The 16573-nt window shown below is 51.1% G+C and overlaps 1 protein-coding gene across 1 annotated transcript in view; it reads left to right on the top strand.

The window, feature by feature from the left end:
* Positions 1–1718: 1718 nt before the first annotated feature.
* MYORG (myogenesis regulating glycosidase (putative)) overlaps positions 1719–16573 on the top strand; it is a 94594-nt gene continuing 79739 nt past the window's right edge. Inside the window, exon 1 of the mRNA XM_053700974.1 lies at positions 1719–1798. The gene's annotated coding sequence lies outside the window, so the exon portion shown is untranslated. The remainder of the gene's footprint in view (positions 1799–16573) is intronic.

Here is a 16573-nt window from a genome sequence, read left to right as displayed (position 1 = left end):
GGGTGGCACAGGGGCAGAAGGGTGTGTGCTATAGGAGAGGGGTGGCACAGGGGCAGAAGGGTGTGTGCTATAGGAGAGGGCTGGCACAGGGGCAGAAGGGTGTGTGCTATAGGAGAGGGGTGGCACAGGGGCAGAAGGGTGTGTGCTATAGGAGAGGGTGGCACAGGGGCAGAAGGGTGTGTGCTATAGGAGAGGGGTGGGACAGGGCAGAAGGGTGTGTGCTATAGGAGAGGGGTGGCACAGGGGCAGAAGGGTGTGTGCTATAGGAGAGGGGTGGGACAGGGGCAGAAGGGTGTGTGCTATAGGAGAGGGGTGGCACAGGGGCAGAAGGGTGTGTGCTATAGGAGAGGGGTGGCACAGGGGCAGAAGGGTGTGTGCTATAGGAGAGGGGTGGCACAGGGGCAGAAGGGTGTGTGCTATAGGAGAGGGTGGGACAGGGGCAGAAGGGTGTGTGCTATAGGAGAGGGGTGGCACAGGGGCAGAAGGGTGTGTGCTATAGGAGAGGGGTGGCACAGGGGCAGAAGGGTGTGTGCTATAGGAGAGGGGTGGCACAGGGGCAGAAGGGTGTGTGCTATAGGAGAGGGGTGGCAAGGGGCAGAAGGGTGTGTGCTATAGGAGAGGGTGGCACAGGGGCAGAAGGGTGTGTGCTATAGGAGAGGGGTGGCACAGGGGCAGAAGGGTGTGTGCTATAGGAGAGGGTGGGACAGGGGCAGAAGGGTGTGTGCTATAGGGAGAGGGGTGGGACAGGGGCAGAAGGGTGTGTGCTATAGGAGAGGGGTGGGACAGGGGCAGAAGGGTGTGTGCTATAGGAGAGGGTGGGACAGGGGCAGAAGGGTGTGTGCTATAGGAGAGGGGTGGCACAGGGGCAGAAGGGTGTGAGCTATAGGAGAGGGTTGGGACAGGGGCAGAAGGGTGTGTGCTATAGGAGAGGGTGGGACAGGGGCAGAAGGGTGTGTGCTATAGGAGAGGGTGGGACAGGGGCAGAAGGGTGTGTGCTATAGGAGAGGGTTGGGACAGGGGCAGAAGGGTGTGTGCTATAGGAGGAGGGTGGCACAGGGGCAGAAGGGTGTGTGCTATAGGAGGAGGGTGGCAACTGGGCAGAAGGTGTGTGCTTATAGGAGTAGGGTCGGGACAGGGCATCAGGGGTGTGGCTATAGGAGAGGTTGGGGACAGGGGCAGAAGTAGTGGTGCTATAGGAGAGGGTTAGGGACAGGGGCAGCAGGGTGTAGGTGCTATAGGAGAGGGTGGGACAGGGGCAGCAGGGTGTGTGCTATAGGGAAGGGGGGGACAGGGGCAGAAGGGTGTGTGCGTATAGGAGAGGGTGGCACAGCCGTAGTGTGGTGTTGGTGCCAGCATCAGACGTGGGAATGCTGAGATATAAATAATTGAAGAGACACTAGTCATTTTATTATGTATTTATGTCACTGAGGCTGCAGTTATAAATAAAGTACTTTTTGTAAAAATTGCCCTGAATGTTTGCCATATACGGCCCGTTTAGGACAGCTGAACCGTTTCACTATGATACATCTGCTCCGCTCGACAGACTTTAACTTACAATGCCTGGGTGAAATTCTGTTTTCAAAAATGTAGCTGATAAAATCGTTGCAAGAAACTCAAATTGCTCTATCAAACTGCAAATGCAGAACTACATGTCCCAGCATGCCTCACGCCTAACCCCGCCCCTATTAACTTTCAGCGCACTCAGCCAATGAGAAGGCCGTGCAACTTGCAGACAAACAAAGCTGCACTTCCTGAGCTGTAAACAGTGTGAGAAGTTCCTGCTTCAGCTCTGGTCACGGTGAGTGAGAAACACAGGGACACCGGGTGTAGATGTGTAATTGTCATGTGCTGCAGTGTGTGTGATCTGTGTACAGAGGGGCAGTGTAATGTGCTGCAGTGTGTGATCTGTGTACAGAGGGGTAGTGTAATGTGCTGCAGTGTGTGATCTGTGTACAGAGGGGCAGTGTAATGTGCTGTAGTGTGTGATCTGTGTACAGAGGGGCAGTGTAATGGGCTGCAGTGTGTGGTGATCTGTGTACAGAGGGGTAGTGTAAATGTGCTGCAGTGTGTGATCTGTGTACAGAGGGGCAGGTAGTAATGTGCTGGCAGTGTGTGATCTGATGTACAGAGGGGGCAGTGTAATGTGCTGCAGTGGTGGTGTGATCTGTGTACAGAGGGGTAGTGTAATGTGCTGCAGTGTGTGATCTGTGTACAGAGGGGTAGGGTAATGTGCTGCAGTGTGTGAGCTGTGTACAGAGGGGCAGTGTAATTGGCTGCAGTGTGTTGATCTGTGTACAGAGGGGCAGTGTAATGTGCTGTAGTGTGTGTGATCTGTGTACAGAGGGATAGTGTAATGTGCTGCAGTGTGTGTGATCTGTGTACAGAGGGGCAGTGTAATGTGCTGCAGTGTGTGATCTGTGTACAGAGGGGCAGTGTAATGTGCTGCAGTGTGTGTGTCTGTGTACAGAGGGGCAGTGTAATGTGCTGCAGTGTGTGTGATCTGTGTACAGAGGGGCAGTGTAATGTGCTGCAGTGTGTGTGATCTGTGTACAGAGGGGTAGTGTAATGTGCTGCAGTGTGTGATCTGTGTACAGAGGGGCAGTGTAATGTGCTGTAGTGTGTGATCTGTGTACAGAGGGGTAGTGTAATGTGCTGCAGTTTGTGATCTGTGTACAGAGGGGCAGTGTAATGTGCTGCAGTGTGTGTGATCTGTGTACAGAGGGGCAGTGTAATGTGCTGCAGTGTTGTGATCTGTGTACAGAGGGGCAGTGTAATGTGCTGCAGTGTGTGATTGTGTACAGAGGGGCAGTGTAATGTGCTGCAGTGTGTGTGATCTGTGTACAGAGGGGCAGTGTAATGTGCTGCAGTGTGTGTGATCTGTGTACAGAGGGGCAGTGTAATGTGCTGCAGGTGTGTGATCTGTGTACGAGGGGCAGTGTAATGTGCTGCAGTGTGTGATCTGTGTACAGAGGGCAGTGTAATGTGCTGCAGTGTGTGTGATCTGTGTACAGAGGGGCAGTGTAATGTGCTGCAGTGTGTGTGATTGTGTACAGAGGGGAGTGTATGTGCTGCAGTGTGTGATCTGTGTACAGAGGGCAGTGTAATGTGCTGCAGTGTGTGATCTGTGTACAGAGGGGCAGTGTAATGTGCTGCAGTGTGTGTGATCTGTGTACAGAGGGGTAGTGTAATGTGCTGCAGTGTGTGATCTGTGTACAGAGGGGCAGTGTAATGTGCTGCAGTGTGTGTGATCTGTGTACAGAGGGGCAGTGTAATGTGCTGCAGTGTGTGATCTGTGTACAGAGGGGCAGTTGTAATGTGCTGCAGTGTGTTGTGATCTGTGTACAGAGGGGTAGTGTAATGTGCTGCAGTGTGTGATCTGTGTACAGAGGGGCAGTGTAATGTGCTGTAGTGTGTGATCTGTGTACAGAGGGGTAGTGTAATGTGCTGCAGTTTGTGATCTGTGTACAGAGGGGTAGTGTAATGTGCTGCAGTGTGTGTGATCTGTGTACAGAGGGGCAGTGTAATGTGCAGCAGTGTGTGTGATCTGTGTACAGAGGGGCAGTGTAATGTGCTGCAGTGTGTGTGATCTGTGTACAGAGGGGCAGTGTAATGTGCTGCAGTGTGATGATCTGTGTACAGAGGGGGCAGTGTAATGTGCTGCAGTGTTGTGATCTGTGTACAGAGGGGTAGTGTAATGTGCTGCAGTGTGTGTGATCTGTGTACAGAGGGGGCAGTGTAATGTGCTGCAGTGTGTGATCTGTGTACAGAGGGGGCAGTGTAATGTGCTGCAGTGTGTGTGATCTGTGTACAGAGGGGCAGTGTAATGTGCTGCAGTGTGTGTGATCTGTGTACAGAGGGGCAGTGTAATGTGCTGTAGTGTGTGATCTGTGTACAGAGGGGCAGTGTAATGTGCTGCAGTGTGTGATCTGTGTACAGAGGGGCAGTGTAATGTGCTGCAGTGTGTGTGATCTGTGTACAGAGGGGCAGTGTAATGTGCTGTAGTGTGTGATCTGTGTACAGAGGGGTAGTGTAATGTGCTGCAGTGTGTGATCTGGTGTACAGAGGGGTAGTGTAATGTGCTGCAGTGTGTGATCTGTGTACAGGAGGGGTAGTGTAATGTGCTGCTAGTGTGTGATCTGTGTTACAGAGGGGGTAGTGTAATGTGCTGCAGTGTGTGTGATCTGTGTACAGAGGGGCAGTGTAATGTGCTGCAGTGTGTGATCTTGTGTACAGAGGGGCAGTGTAATGTGCTGCATGTGTGTGTGATCTGTGTACAGAGGGGCTGTGTTATGTGCTGTCGTGTGTGTGATCTGTGTACAGAGGGGCAGTGTAATGTGCTGCAGTGTGTGTGATCTGTGTACAGAGGGGTAGTGTAATGTGCTGCAAGTGTGTGATCTGTGTACAGAGGGGGTAGTGTAATGTGCTGCAGTGTGTGATCTGTGTACAGAGGGGCAAGTGTAATGTGCTGTCAGTATGTGTGATCTGTGTACAGAGGGGATAGTGTAATGTGCTGCAGTGTGTGTGATCTGTGTACAGAGGGGCTAGTGTAATGTGCTGCAGTGTGTGTGATCTGTGTACAGAGGGGCAGTGTAATGTGCTGCAGTGTGTGTGATCTGTGTACAGAGGGGCAGTGTAATGTGCTGCAGTGTGGTGATCTGTGTACAGAGGGGTAGTGTAATGTGCTGCAGTGTGTGATCTGTGTACAGAGGGGGCAGTGTCATGTGCTGCAGTGTGTGTGATCTGTGTACAGAGGGGCAGTGTAATGTGCTGCAAGTGTGTGATTCTGTGTACAGAGGGGCAGTGTAATTGTCCTGCAGAGTGTGATCTGTGTACAGAGGGGTAATGTAATGTGCTGGCAGTGTGGGTGAGCTGTGTACAGAGGGGCAGTGTAATTAGCTGCAGTGTGGTGTGATCTGTGTACAGAGGGGCATGTAATGTGCTGCAGTGTGTGATCTGTGTACAGAGGGGCAGTGTAATGTGCTGCAGTGTGTGATCTGTGTACAGAGGGGCAGTGTCATGTGCTGCAGTGTGTGATCTGTGTACAGAGGGGCAGTGCCAGGTACTGCAGTGTGTGATCTGTGTACAGAGGGGCAGTGTAATGTGCTGCAGTGTGTGTGATCTGTGTACAGAGGGGCAGTGTAATGTGCTGCAGTGTGTGTGATCTGTGTACAGAGGGGTAGTGTAATGTGCTGCAGTGTGTGTGATCTGTGTACAGAGGGGTAGTGTAATGTGCTGCAGTGTGTGTGATCTGTGTACAGAGGGGTAGTGTAATGTGCTGTAGTGTGTGATCTGTGTACAGAGGGGCAGTGTAATGTGCTGCAGTGTGTGTGATCTGTGTACAGAGGGGTAGTGTAATGTGCTGCAGTGTGTGTGATCTGTGTACAGAGGGGTAGTGTAATGTGCTGCAGTGTGTGATCTGTGTACAGAGGGGCAGTGTAATGTGCTGCAGTGTGTGTGATCTGTGTACAGAGGGGCAGTGTAATGTGCTGCAGTGTGTGATCTGTGTACAGAGGGGCAGTGTAATGTGCTGCAGTGTGTGATCTGTGTACAGAGGGTAGTGTAATGTGCTGCAGGTGTGTGATCTGTGTACAGAGGGGTAGTGTAATGTGCTGTAGTGTGTGATCTGTGTACAGAGGGTAGTGTAATGTGCTGCAGTGTGTGATCTGTTGTACAGAGGGGCGGTGTAATGTGCTGCAGTAGTGTGATCTGTGTACAGAGGGGCAGTTGTAATGTGCTGCAGTGTGTGATCTGTGTACAGAGGGGCAGTGTAAATGTGCTGCAGTGTGTGTGATCTGTTGTACAGAGGGGCAGTGTAATGTGCTGCAGTGTGTGTGATCTGGTGTACAGAGGGGGCAGTGTAATGTCTGCAGTGTGTGTGATCTGTGTACAGAGGGGCAGTGTAATGTGCTGCAGTGTGGTGATCTGTGTACAGAGTGGTAGTGTTATGTGCTGCAGTGTGTGTGAGCTGTGTACAGAGGGGTAGTGTAATGTGCTGCAGTGTGTGATCTGTGTACAGAGGGGTAGTGTAATGTGCTGCAGTGTGTGTGATCTGTGTACAGAGGGGGTAGTGTAATGTGCTGCAGTGTGTGATCTGTGTACAGGAGGGGTAGTGTAATGCGCTGTAGTGTGTGTGATCTGTGTACAGAGGGGGCAGTGTAATGTGCTGCAGTGTGTGTGATCTGTGTACAGAGGGGCAGTGTAATGTGCTGCAGGTGTGTGATCTGTGTACAGAGGGGCAGTGTAATGTGCTGCAGTGTGTGATCTGTGTACAGAGGGGGCATTGTAATGTGCTGCAGTGTGTGTGATCTGTGTACAGAGGGGTAGTGTCATGTGCTGCAGTGTGTGATCTGTGTACAGAGGGGGCAGTGTAATGTGCTGCAGGTGTGTGAGCTGTGGTACAGAGGGGGCAGTGTAATGTGCTGCAGTGTGTGATCTGTGTACAGAGGGGCAGTGTAATGTGCTGCAGTGGTGTGTGATCTGTGTACAGAGGGGGTAGTGTAATGTGCTGTAGTGTGTGATCTGTGTACAGAGGGGGAGTGTAATGTGCTGCAGTGTGTGATCTGGTGTACAGAGGGGGCAGTGTAATGTCTGCAGTGTGTGTGATCTGTGTACAGAGGGGCAGTTGTAATGTGCTGCAGTTGTGTGATCTGTGTACAGATGGGCAGTGTAATGTGCTGCAGTGTGTGTGATCTGTGTACAGAGGGGCAGTGTAAATGTGCTGCAGTGTGTGGATCTGTGTACAGAGGGGCAGTGTAATGTGCTGAAGTGTGTGTGATCTGTGTACAGAGGGGCAGTGTAATGTGCTGCAGTGTGTGATCTGGTGTACAGAGGGGCAGTGTAATGTGCTGCAGTGTGTGGTGATCTGTGTACAGAGGGGCAGTGTAATGTGCTGCAGTGTGTGAGCTGTGTACAGAGGGGCAGTCGTAATGTGCTGTAGTGTAGTGATCTGTGTACAGAGGGGTAGTGTAATGTGCTATAGTGGTGTGATCTGTGTACAGAGGGGCAGTGTAATGTGCTGCAGTGTGTGTGGATCTGTGTACAGAGGGGCAGTGGTAATGTGCTGCAGTGTGTGAGCTGTGTACAAGAGGGGGAGTGTAATGTGCTGCAGTGTGTGAATCTGTGTACAGAGGGGCAGTGTAATGTCTGCAGTGTGTGTGATCTTGTGTACAGAGGGGGCAGTGTAATGTGCTGCAGTGTGTGTGATCTGTGTACAGGAGGGGCAGTGTAATGTGCTGCAGTGTGGTGAGCTGTGTACAGAGGGGTAGTGTAATGTGGCTGCAGTGTGTGTGATCTGTGTACAGAGGGGCAGTGTAATGTGCCTGCAGTGTGTGAGCTGTGTACAGAGGGGTAGTGTAATGTGCTGCAGTGTGTGTGATCTGTGTACAGAGGGGGCAGTGTAATGTGCTGCAGTGTGTGATCTGTGTACAGGAGGGGCAGTGTCATGTCTGCAGTGTGTTGATCTGTGTACAGAGGGGCAGTGTAATGTGCTTGCAGTGTGTGTGATCTGTGTACAGAGGGGGCAGTGTAATGTGCTGCAGTGTGTGTGATCTGTGTACAGAGGGGAAGTGTAATGTTGCTGCAGTGTGTGTGATCTGTGTACAGAGGGGGGCAGTGTAAATGTGCTGCAGTGTGTGTGATCTGTGTACAGAGGGGCAGTGTAATGTGCTGCAGTGGTGTGATCTGTGTACAGAGGGGCAGTGTAAATGTGCTGCAGTGTGTGATCTGTGTACAGAGGGGACAGTGTAATGTGCTGCAGTGTGTGATCTGTGTACAGAGGGGTAGTGTAATGTGCTGCAGTGTGTGTGGATCTGTGTACAGAGGTGTAGTGTAAGTGTGCTGCAGTGTGTGATCTGTGTACAGAGGGGGTAGTGTAAATGTGCTGCAGTGTGTGGATCTGTGTACAGAGGGGTAAGTGTAATGTGCTGCAGTGTGGTGATCTGTGTACAGAGGGGTAGTGTAATGTGCAGCAGTGTGTGATCTGTGTACAGAGGGGCAGTGTAATGTGCTGCAGTGTGTGTGATCTGTGTACAGAGGGGCAGTGTAATGTGCTGTAGTGTGGTGATCTGTGTACAGAGGGGCAGTGTAATGTGCTGCAGTGTGTAGATCTGTGTACAGAGGGGGCAGTGGTAATGTGCTGCAGTGTGTGATGATCTAGTGTACAGAGGGGTAGTGAGTAATGTGCTGCAGTGTGTGAGCTGTGTACAGATGGGGGTAGTTGTAAATGTGCTGCAGTGTGTGTGATCTGTGTACAGAGGGGCAGTGTCACGTGCTTGCAGTGTGTGTGATCTGTGTACAGAGGGGTAGTGTAATGTGCTGCAGTGTGTGTGATCTCTGTAAGAGAGGGGTAGTGTAATGTGCTGCAGTTGTGTGAGCAGTGTACAGAGGGGGTAGTGTAATGTGCTGCAGTGTGTGTGATCTGTGTACAGAGGGGCAGTGTAATGTGCAGTAGTGTGTGATCTGAGGTACAGAGGGGCAGTGTAATGTGCATGCAGTGTGTGATCTGTGTACAGAGGGGCAGTGTAATGTGCTGTAGTGTGTGTGATCTGTGTACAGAGGGGTAGTGTAGATGTGCTGCAGTGTGTGTAGTCTTGTGTACATAGGGGCAGTGTCATGTGCTGCAGTGTGTGATCTGTGTACAGAGGGGCAGTGTAATGTGCTGCAGTGTGTGTGTGATCTGTGTACAGAGGGGCAGTGTAATGTGCTGCAGTGTGTGTGATCTGTGTACAGAGGGGCAGTGTCATGTGCTGCAGTGTGTGATCTGTGTACAGAGGGGGAGTGTAATGTGCTGCAGTGTGTGAGCTGTGTACAGAGGGGCAGTGGTAATGTGCTGCAGTGTGTGATCTGTGTACAGAGGGGCAGTGTAATGTGCTGCAGTGTGTGTGATCTGTGTACAGAGGGGTAGTGTAATGTGCTGCAGTGTGTGAGTCTGTGTACAGAGGGGTAGTGTAATGTGCTGTAGTGTGTGATCTGTGTACAGAGGGGGAGTGTAAATGGTGCTGCAGTGTGTGGATCTGTGTACAGAGGGGCAGTGTAATGTGCTGCAGTGGTGTGTGATCTGTGTACAGAGGGGCAGTGTAATGTGCTGCAGTGTGTGATCTGTGTACAGAGGGGCAGTGTAATGTGCTGCAGTGTGTGTGATCTGTGTACAGAGGGGCAGTGTAATGTGCTGCAGTGTGTGATCTGTGTACAGAGGGGTAGTGTAATGTGCTGCAGTGTGTGTGATCTGTGTACAGAGGGGGGCAGTGTAATGTGCTGCAGTGTGTGATCTGTGTACAGAGGGGCAGTGTAATGTGCTGCAGTGTGTGAGATCTGTGTACAGAGGGGGCAGTGTAATGTGCTGCAGTGTGTGATCTGTGTACAGAGGGGCAGTGTAATGTGCTGCAGTGTGTGATCTGTGTACAGAGGGGTAGTGTAATGTGCTGTAGTGTGTGATCTGTGTACAGAGGGGTAGTGTAATGTGCTGCAGTGTGTGATCTGTGTACAGAGGGGCGGTGTAATGTGCTGCAGTGTGTGATCTGTGTACAGAGGGGCAGTGTAATGTGCTGCAGTGTGTGATCTGTGTACAGAGGGGTAGTGTAAATGTGCTGCAGTGTGTGATTCTGTGTACAGAGGGGCAGTGTAATGTGCTGCAGTGTGTGTGATCTGTGTACAGAGGGGCAGTGTAATGTGCTGCAGTGTGTGTGATCTGTGTACAGAGGGGCAGTGTAATGTGCTGCAGTGTGTGATCTGTGTACAGAGGGGTAGTGTAATGTGCTGTAAGTGTGTGTTGATCTGTGTACAGAGGGGGTAGTGTAATGTGCTGCAGTGTGTGATCTGTGTACAGAGGGGTAGTGTAATGTGCTGCAGTGTGTGTGATCTGTGTACAGAGGGGTAGTGTAATGTGCTGCAGTGTGTGATCTGTGTACAGAGGGGTAGTGTAATGCGCTGTAGTGTGTGTGATCTGTGTACAGAGGGGCAGTGTAATGTGCTGCAGTGTGTGATCTGTGTACAGAGGGTTAGTGTAATGTGCTGCAGTGTGTGTGATCTGTGTACAGAGGGGGCAGTGTAATGTGCTGCAGTGTGTGATCTGTGTACAGAGGGGCAGTGTAATGTGCTGCAGTGTGTGTGATCTGTGTACAGAGGGGCAGTGTCATGTGCTGCAGTGTGTGATCTGTGTACAGAGGGGCAGTGTAATGTGCTGCAGTGTGTGAGCTGTGTACAGAGGGGCAGTGTAATGTGCTGCAGTGTGTGATCTGTGTACAGAGGGGCAGTGTAATGTGCTGCAGTGTGTGTGATCTGTGTACAGAGGGGGGTAGTGTAATGTGCTGCAGTGTGTGATCTGTGTACAGAGGGGTAGTGTAATGTGCTGTAGTGTGTGATCTGTGTACAGAGGGGGAGTGTAATGTGCTGCAGTGTGTGATCTGTGTACAGAGGGGCAGTGTAATGTGCTGCAGTGTGTGTGATCTGTGTACAGAGGGGCAGTGTAATGTGCTGCAGTGTGTGATCTGTGTACAGAGGGGCAGTGTAATGTGCTGCAGTGTGTGTGATCTGTGTACAGAGGGGCAGTGTAATGTGCTGCAGTGTGTGATCTGTGTACAGAGGGGCAGTGTAATGTGCTGTAGTGTGTGATCTGTGTACAGAGGGGCAGTGTAATGTGCTGCAGTGTGTGATCTGTGTACAGAGGGGCAGTGTAATGTGCTGCAGTGTGTGTGATCTGTGTACAGAGGGGCAGTGTAATGTGCTGCAGTGTGTGAGCTGTGTACAGAGGGGTAGTGTAATGTGCTGTAGTGTGTGATCTGTGTACAGAGGGGTAGTGTAATGTGCTATAGTGTGTGATCTGTGTACAGAGGGGCAGTGTAATGTGCTGCAGTGTGTGTGATCTGTGTACAGAGGGGCAGTGTCATGTGCTGCAGTGTGTGATCTGTGTACAGCGGGGTAGTGTAATGTGCTGTAGTGTGTGATCTGTGTACAGAGGGGCAGTGTAATGTGCTGCAGTGTGTGATCTGTGTACAGAGGGGCAGTGTAATGTGCTGCAGTGTGTGAGCTGTGTACAGAGGGGTAGTGTAATGTGCTGCAGTGTGTGTGATCTGTGTACAGAGGGGCAGTGTAATGTGCTGCAGTGTGTGAGCTGTGTACAGAGGGGTAGTGTAATGTGCTGCAGTGTGTGAGCTGTGTACAGAGGGGCAGTGTAAAGTGCTGCAGTGTGTGAGCTGTGTACAGAGGGGCAGTGTCATGTGCTGCAGTGTGTGTGATCTGTGTACAGAGGGGCAGTGTAATGTGCTGCAGTGTGTGTGATCTGTGTACAGAGGGGCAGTGTAATGTGCTGCAGTGTGTGTGATCTGTGTACAGAGGGGTAATGTAATGTGCTGCAGTGTGTGTGATCTGTGTACAGAGGGGCAGTGTAATGTGCTGCAGTGTGTGTGAGCTGTGTACAGAGGGGCAGTGTAATGTGCTGTAGTGTGTGATCTGTGTACAGAGGGGCAGTGTAATGTGCTGCAGTGTGTGATCTGTGTACAGAGGGACAGTGTAATGTGCTGCAGTGTGTGATCTGTGTACAGAGGGGTAGTGTAATGTGCTGCAGTGTGTGTGATCTGTGTACAGAGGGGTAGTGTAATGTGCTGCAGTGTGTGTGATCTGTGTACAGAGGGGCAGTGTAATGTGCTGCAGTGTGTGATCTGTGTACAGAGGGGGAGTGTAATGTGCTGCAGTGTGTGATCTGTGTACAGAGGGGGAGTGTAATGTGCTGCAGTGTGTGATCTGTGTACAGAGGGGTAGTGTAATGTGCTGCAGTGTGTGATCTGTGTACAGAGGGGTAGTGTAATGTGCTGCAGTGTGTGATCTGTGTACAGAGTGGTAGTGTAATGTGCTGCAGTGTGTGATCTGTGTACAGAGGGGCAGTGTAATGTGCTGCAGTGTGTGTGATCTGTGTACAGAGGGGCAGTGTAATGTGCTGTAGTGTGTGATCTGTGTACAGAGGGGCAGTGTAATGTGCTGCAGTGTGTGATCTGTGTACAGAGGGGCAGTGTAATGTGCTGCAGTGTGTGTGATCTGTGTACAGAGGGGTAGTGTAATGTGCTGCAGTGTGTGAGCTGTGTACAGAGGGGTAGTGTAATGTGCTGCAGTGTGTGTGATCTGTGTACAGAGGGGCAGTGTCACGTGCTGCAGTGTGTGTGATCTGTGTACAGAGGGGTAGTGTAATGTGCTGCAGTGTGTGTGATCTCTGTACAGAGGGGTAGTGTAATGTGCTGCAGTGTGTGAGCTGTGTACAGAGGGGTAGTGTAATGTGCTGCAGTGTGTGATCTGTGTACAGAGGGGCAGTGTAATGTGCTGCAGTGTGTGTGATCTGTGTACAGAGGGGCAGTGTAATGTGCTGTAGTGTGTGATCTGTGTACAGAGGGGCAGTGTAATGTGCTGCAGTGTGTGATCTGTGTACAGAGGGGCAGTGTAATGTGCTGTAGTGTGTGTGATCTGTGTACAGAGGGGTAGTGTAATGTGCTGTAGTGTGTGATCTGTGTACAGAGGGGCAGTGTAATGTGCTGTAGTGTGTGATCTGTGTACAGAGGGGCAGTGTAATGTGCTGCAGTGTGTGATCTGTGTACAGAGGGGCAGTGTAATGTGCTGCAGTGTGTGTGATCTGTGTACAGAGGGGCAGTGTAATGTGCTGCAGTGTGTGATCTGTGTACAGAGGGGCAGTGTAATGTGCTGCAGTGTGTGAGCTGTGTACAGAGGGGCAGTGTAATGTGCTGCAGTGTGTGTGAGCTGTGTACAGAGGGGTAGTGTAATGTGCTGCAGTGTGTGTGAGCTGTGTACAGAGGGGTAATGTAATGTGCTGCAGTGTGTGATCTGTGTACAGAGGGGCAGTGTAATGTGCTGCAGTGTGTGTGAGCTGTGTACAGAGGGGCAGTGTAATGTGCTGTAGTGTGTGATCTGTGTACAGAGGGGTAGTGTAATGTCCTGCAGTGTGTGATCTGTGTACAGAGGGGCAGTGTAATGTGCTGCAGTGTGTGTGAGCTGTGTACAGAGGGGCAGTGTAATGTGCTGCAGTGTGTGATCTGTGTACAGAGGGGCAGTGTAATGTGCTGCAGTGTGTGATCTGTGTACAGAGGGGCAGTGTAATGTGCTGTAGTGAGTGATCTGTGTACAGAGGGGTAGTGTAATGTGCTGCAGTGTGTGATCTGTGTACAGAGGGGCAGTGTAATGTGCTGCAGTGTGTGTGATCTGTGTACAGAGGGGTAGTGTAATGTGCTGCAGTGTGTGTGATCTGTGTACAGAGGGGTAGTGTAATGTGCTGCAGTGTGTGTGATCTGTGTACAGAGGGGTAGTGTAATGTGCTGCAGTGTGTGTGATCTGTGTACAGAGGGGTAGTGTAATGTGCTGCAGTGTGTGCGATCTGTGTACAGAGGGGCAGTGTAATGTGCTGCAGTGTGTGTGATCTTTGTACAGAGGGGTAGTGTAATGTGCTGCAGTGTGTGATCTGTGTACAGAGGGGCAGTGTAATGTGCTGCAGTGTGTGATCTGTGTACAGAGGGGCAGTGTAATGTGCTGCAGTGTGTGATCTGTGTAAAGAGGGGTAATGTAATGTGCTGCAGTGTGTGATCTGTGTACAGAGGGGCAGTGTAATGTGCTGCAGTGTGTGTGATCTGTGTACAGAGGGGTAGTGTAATGTGCTGCAGTGTGTGTGATCTGTGTACAGAGGGGTAGTGTAATGTGCTGCAGTGTGTGTGATCTGTGTACAGAGGGGTAGTGTAATGTGCTGCAGTGTGTGTGATCTGTGTACAGAGGGGCAGTGTAATGTGCTGCAGTGTGTGATCTGTGTACAGAGGGGTAGTGTAATGTGTTGTAGTGTGTGATCTGTGTACAGAGGGTTAGTGTAATGTGCTGCAGTGTGTGTGATCTGTGTACAGAGGGGCAGTGTAATGTGCTGCAGTGTGTGATCTGTGTACAGAGGGGCAGTGTAATGTGCTGCAGTGTGTGATCTGTGTACAGAGGGGCAGTGTAATGTGCTGTAGTGTGTGATCTGTGTACACAGGGGCAGTGTCATGTGCTGCAGTGTGTGTGAGCTGTGTACAGAGGGGCAGTGTAATGTGCTGTAGTGTGTGATCTGTGTACAGAGGGGCAGTGTAATGTGCTGCAGTGTGTGTGAGCTGTGTACAGAGGGGCAGTGTAATGTGCTGCAGTGTGTGAGCTGTGTACAGAGGGGCAGTGTCATGTGCTGCAGTGTGTGTGATCTGTGTACAGAGGGGTAGTGTAATGTGCTGCAGTGTGTGAGCTGTGTACAGAAGGGTAGTGTAATGTGCTGCAGTGTGTGATCTGTGTACAGAGGGGCAGTGTAATGTGCTGTAGTGTGTGATCTGTGTACAGAGGGGCAGTGTCATGTGCTGCAGTGTGTGTGAGCTGTGTACAGAGGGGTAGTGTAATGTGCTGCAGTGTGTGATCTGTGTACAGAGGGGTAGTGTAATGTGCTGCAGTGTGTGATCTGTGTACAGAGGGGCAGTGTAATGTGCTGCAGTGTGTGAGCTGTGTACAGAGGGGTAGTGTAATGTGCTGCAGTGTGTGAGCTGTGTACAGAGGGGCAGTGTAATGTGCTGCAGTGTGTGTGAGCTGTGTACAGAGGGGTAGTGTAATGTGCTGCAGTGTGTGATCTGTGTACAGAGGGGCAGTGTAATGTGCTGCAGTGTGTGTGAGCTGTGTACAGAGGGGTAATGTAATGTGCTGCAGTGTGTGATCTGTGTACAGAGGGGCAGTGTAATGTGCTGCAGTGTGTGTGATCTGTGTACAGAGGGGCAGTGTAATGGGCTGCAGTGTGTGTGATCTGTGTACAGAGGGGCAGTGTAATGTGCTGTAGTGTGTGATCTGTTTACAGAGGGGCAGTGTCATGTGCTGCAGTGTGTGTGATCTGTGTACAGAGGGGCAGTGTAATGTGCTGTAGTGTGTGATCTGTTTACAGAGGGGCAGTGTCATGTGCTGTAGTGTGTGATCTGTGTACAGAGGGGCAGTGTAATGTGCTGCAGTGTGTGTGATCTGTGTACAGAGGGGTAGTGTAATGTGCTGCAGTGTGTGTGATCTGTGTACAGAGGGGTAGTGTAATGTGCTGCAGTGTGTGTGATCTGTGTACAGAGGGGCAGTGTAATGTGCTGCAGTGTGTGATCTGTGTACAGAGGGGCAGTGTAATGTGCTGCAGTGTGTGATCTGTGTACAGAGGGGCAGTGTAATGTGCTGCAGTGTGTGATCTGTGTACAGAGGGGTAGTGTAATGTGCTGCAGTGTGTGTGATCTGTGTACAGAGGGGTAGTGTAATGTGCTGCAGTGTGTGTGATCTGTGTACAGAGGGGGAGTGTAATGTGCTGTAGTGTGTGATCTGTGTACAGAGGGGTAGTGTCATGTGCTGCAGTGTGTGTGATCTGTGTACAGAGGGGTAGTGTAATGTGCTGTAGTGTGTGATCTGTGTACAGAGGGGTAGTGTCATGTGCTGCAGTGTGTGTGATCTGTGTACAGAGGGGTAGTGTAATGTGCTGTAGTGTGTGATCTGTGTACAGAGGGGTAGTGTCATGTGCTGTAGTGTGTGATCTGTGTACAGAGGGGTAGTGTAATGTGCTGCAGTGTGTGTGATCTGTGTACAGAGGGGCAGTGTAATGTGCTGCAGTGTGTGATCTGTGTACAGAGGGGTAGTGTAATGTGCTGTAGTGTGTGATCTGTGTACAGAGGGGCAGTGTAATGTGCTGCAGTGTGTGATCTGTGTACAGAGGGGCAGTGTAATGTGCTGCAGTGTGTGATCTGTGTACAGAGGGGCAGTGTAATGTGCTGCAGTGTGTGATCTGTGTACAGAGGGGCAGTGTAATGTGCTGCAGTGTGTGTGATCTGTGTACAGAGGGGCAGTGTAATGTGCTGCAGTGTGTGTGATCTGTGTACAGAGGGGCAGTGTAATGTGCTGCAGTGTGTGATCTGTGTACAGAGGGGCAGTGTAATGTGCTGCAGTGTGTGTGATCTGTGTACAGAGGGGCAGTGTAATGTGCTGCAGTGTGTGTGATCTGTGTACAGAGGGGGTAGTGTAATGTGCTGCAGTGTGTGTGATCTGTGTACAGTGGGGCAGTGTAATGTGCTGCAGTGTGTGAGCTGTGTACAGAGGGGTAGTGTAATGTGCTGCAGTGTGTGATCTGTGTACAGAGGGGCAGTGTAATGTGCTGCAGGTGTGTGAGCTGTGTACAGAGGGGTAGTGTAATGTGCTGCTGTGTGTGATCTGTGTACAGAGGGGCAGTGTAATGTGCTGCAGTGTGTGAGCTGTGTACAGAGGGGGCAGTGTAATGTGCTGCAGTGTGTGTGATCTGTGGTACAGGAGGGGCAGTGTAATGTGCTGCAGTGTGTGTGATCTGTGTACAGAGGGGGCAGTGTAATGTGCTGCAGTGTGTGTGATCTGTGTACAGAGGGGCAGTGTAATGTGCTGCAGTGTGTGTGATCTGTGTACAGAGGGGGCAGTGTAATGTGCTGCAGTGTGTGTGATCTGTGTACAGAGGGGCAGTGTAATGTGCTGCAGTGTGTGTGATCTGTGTACAGAGGGGCAGTGTAATGTGCTGCAGTGTGTGAGCTGTGTACAGAGG

The sequence above is a fragment of the Bombina bombina genome, chromosome 2 (genome assembly GCF_027579735.1).
Source record: "Bombina bombina isolate aBomBom1 chromosome 2, aBomBom1.pri, whole genome shotgun sequence".
NCBI lineage: Eukaryota > Metazoa > Chordata > Amphibia > Anura > Bombinatoridae > Bombina > Bombina bombina.
Note: the sequence above shows the minus strand (reverse complement) of the source record. Positions and strands in the feature narration are given on the sequence as shown.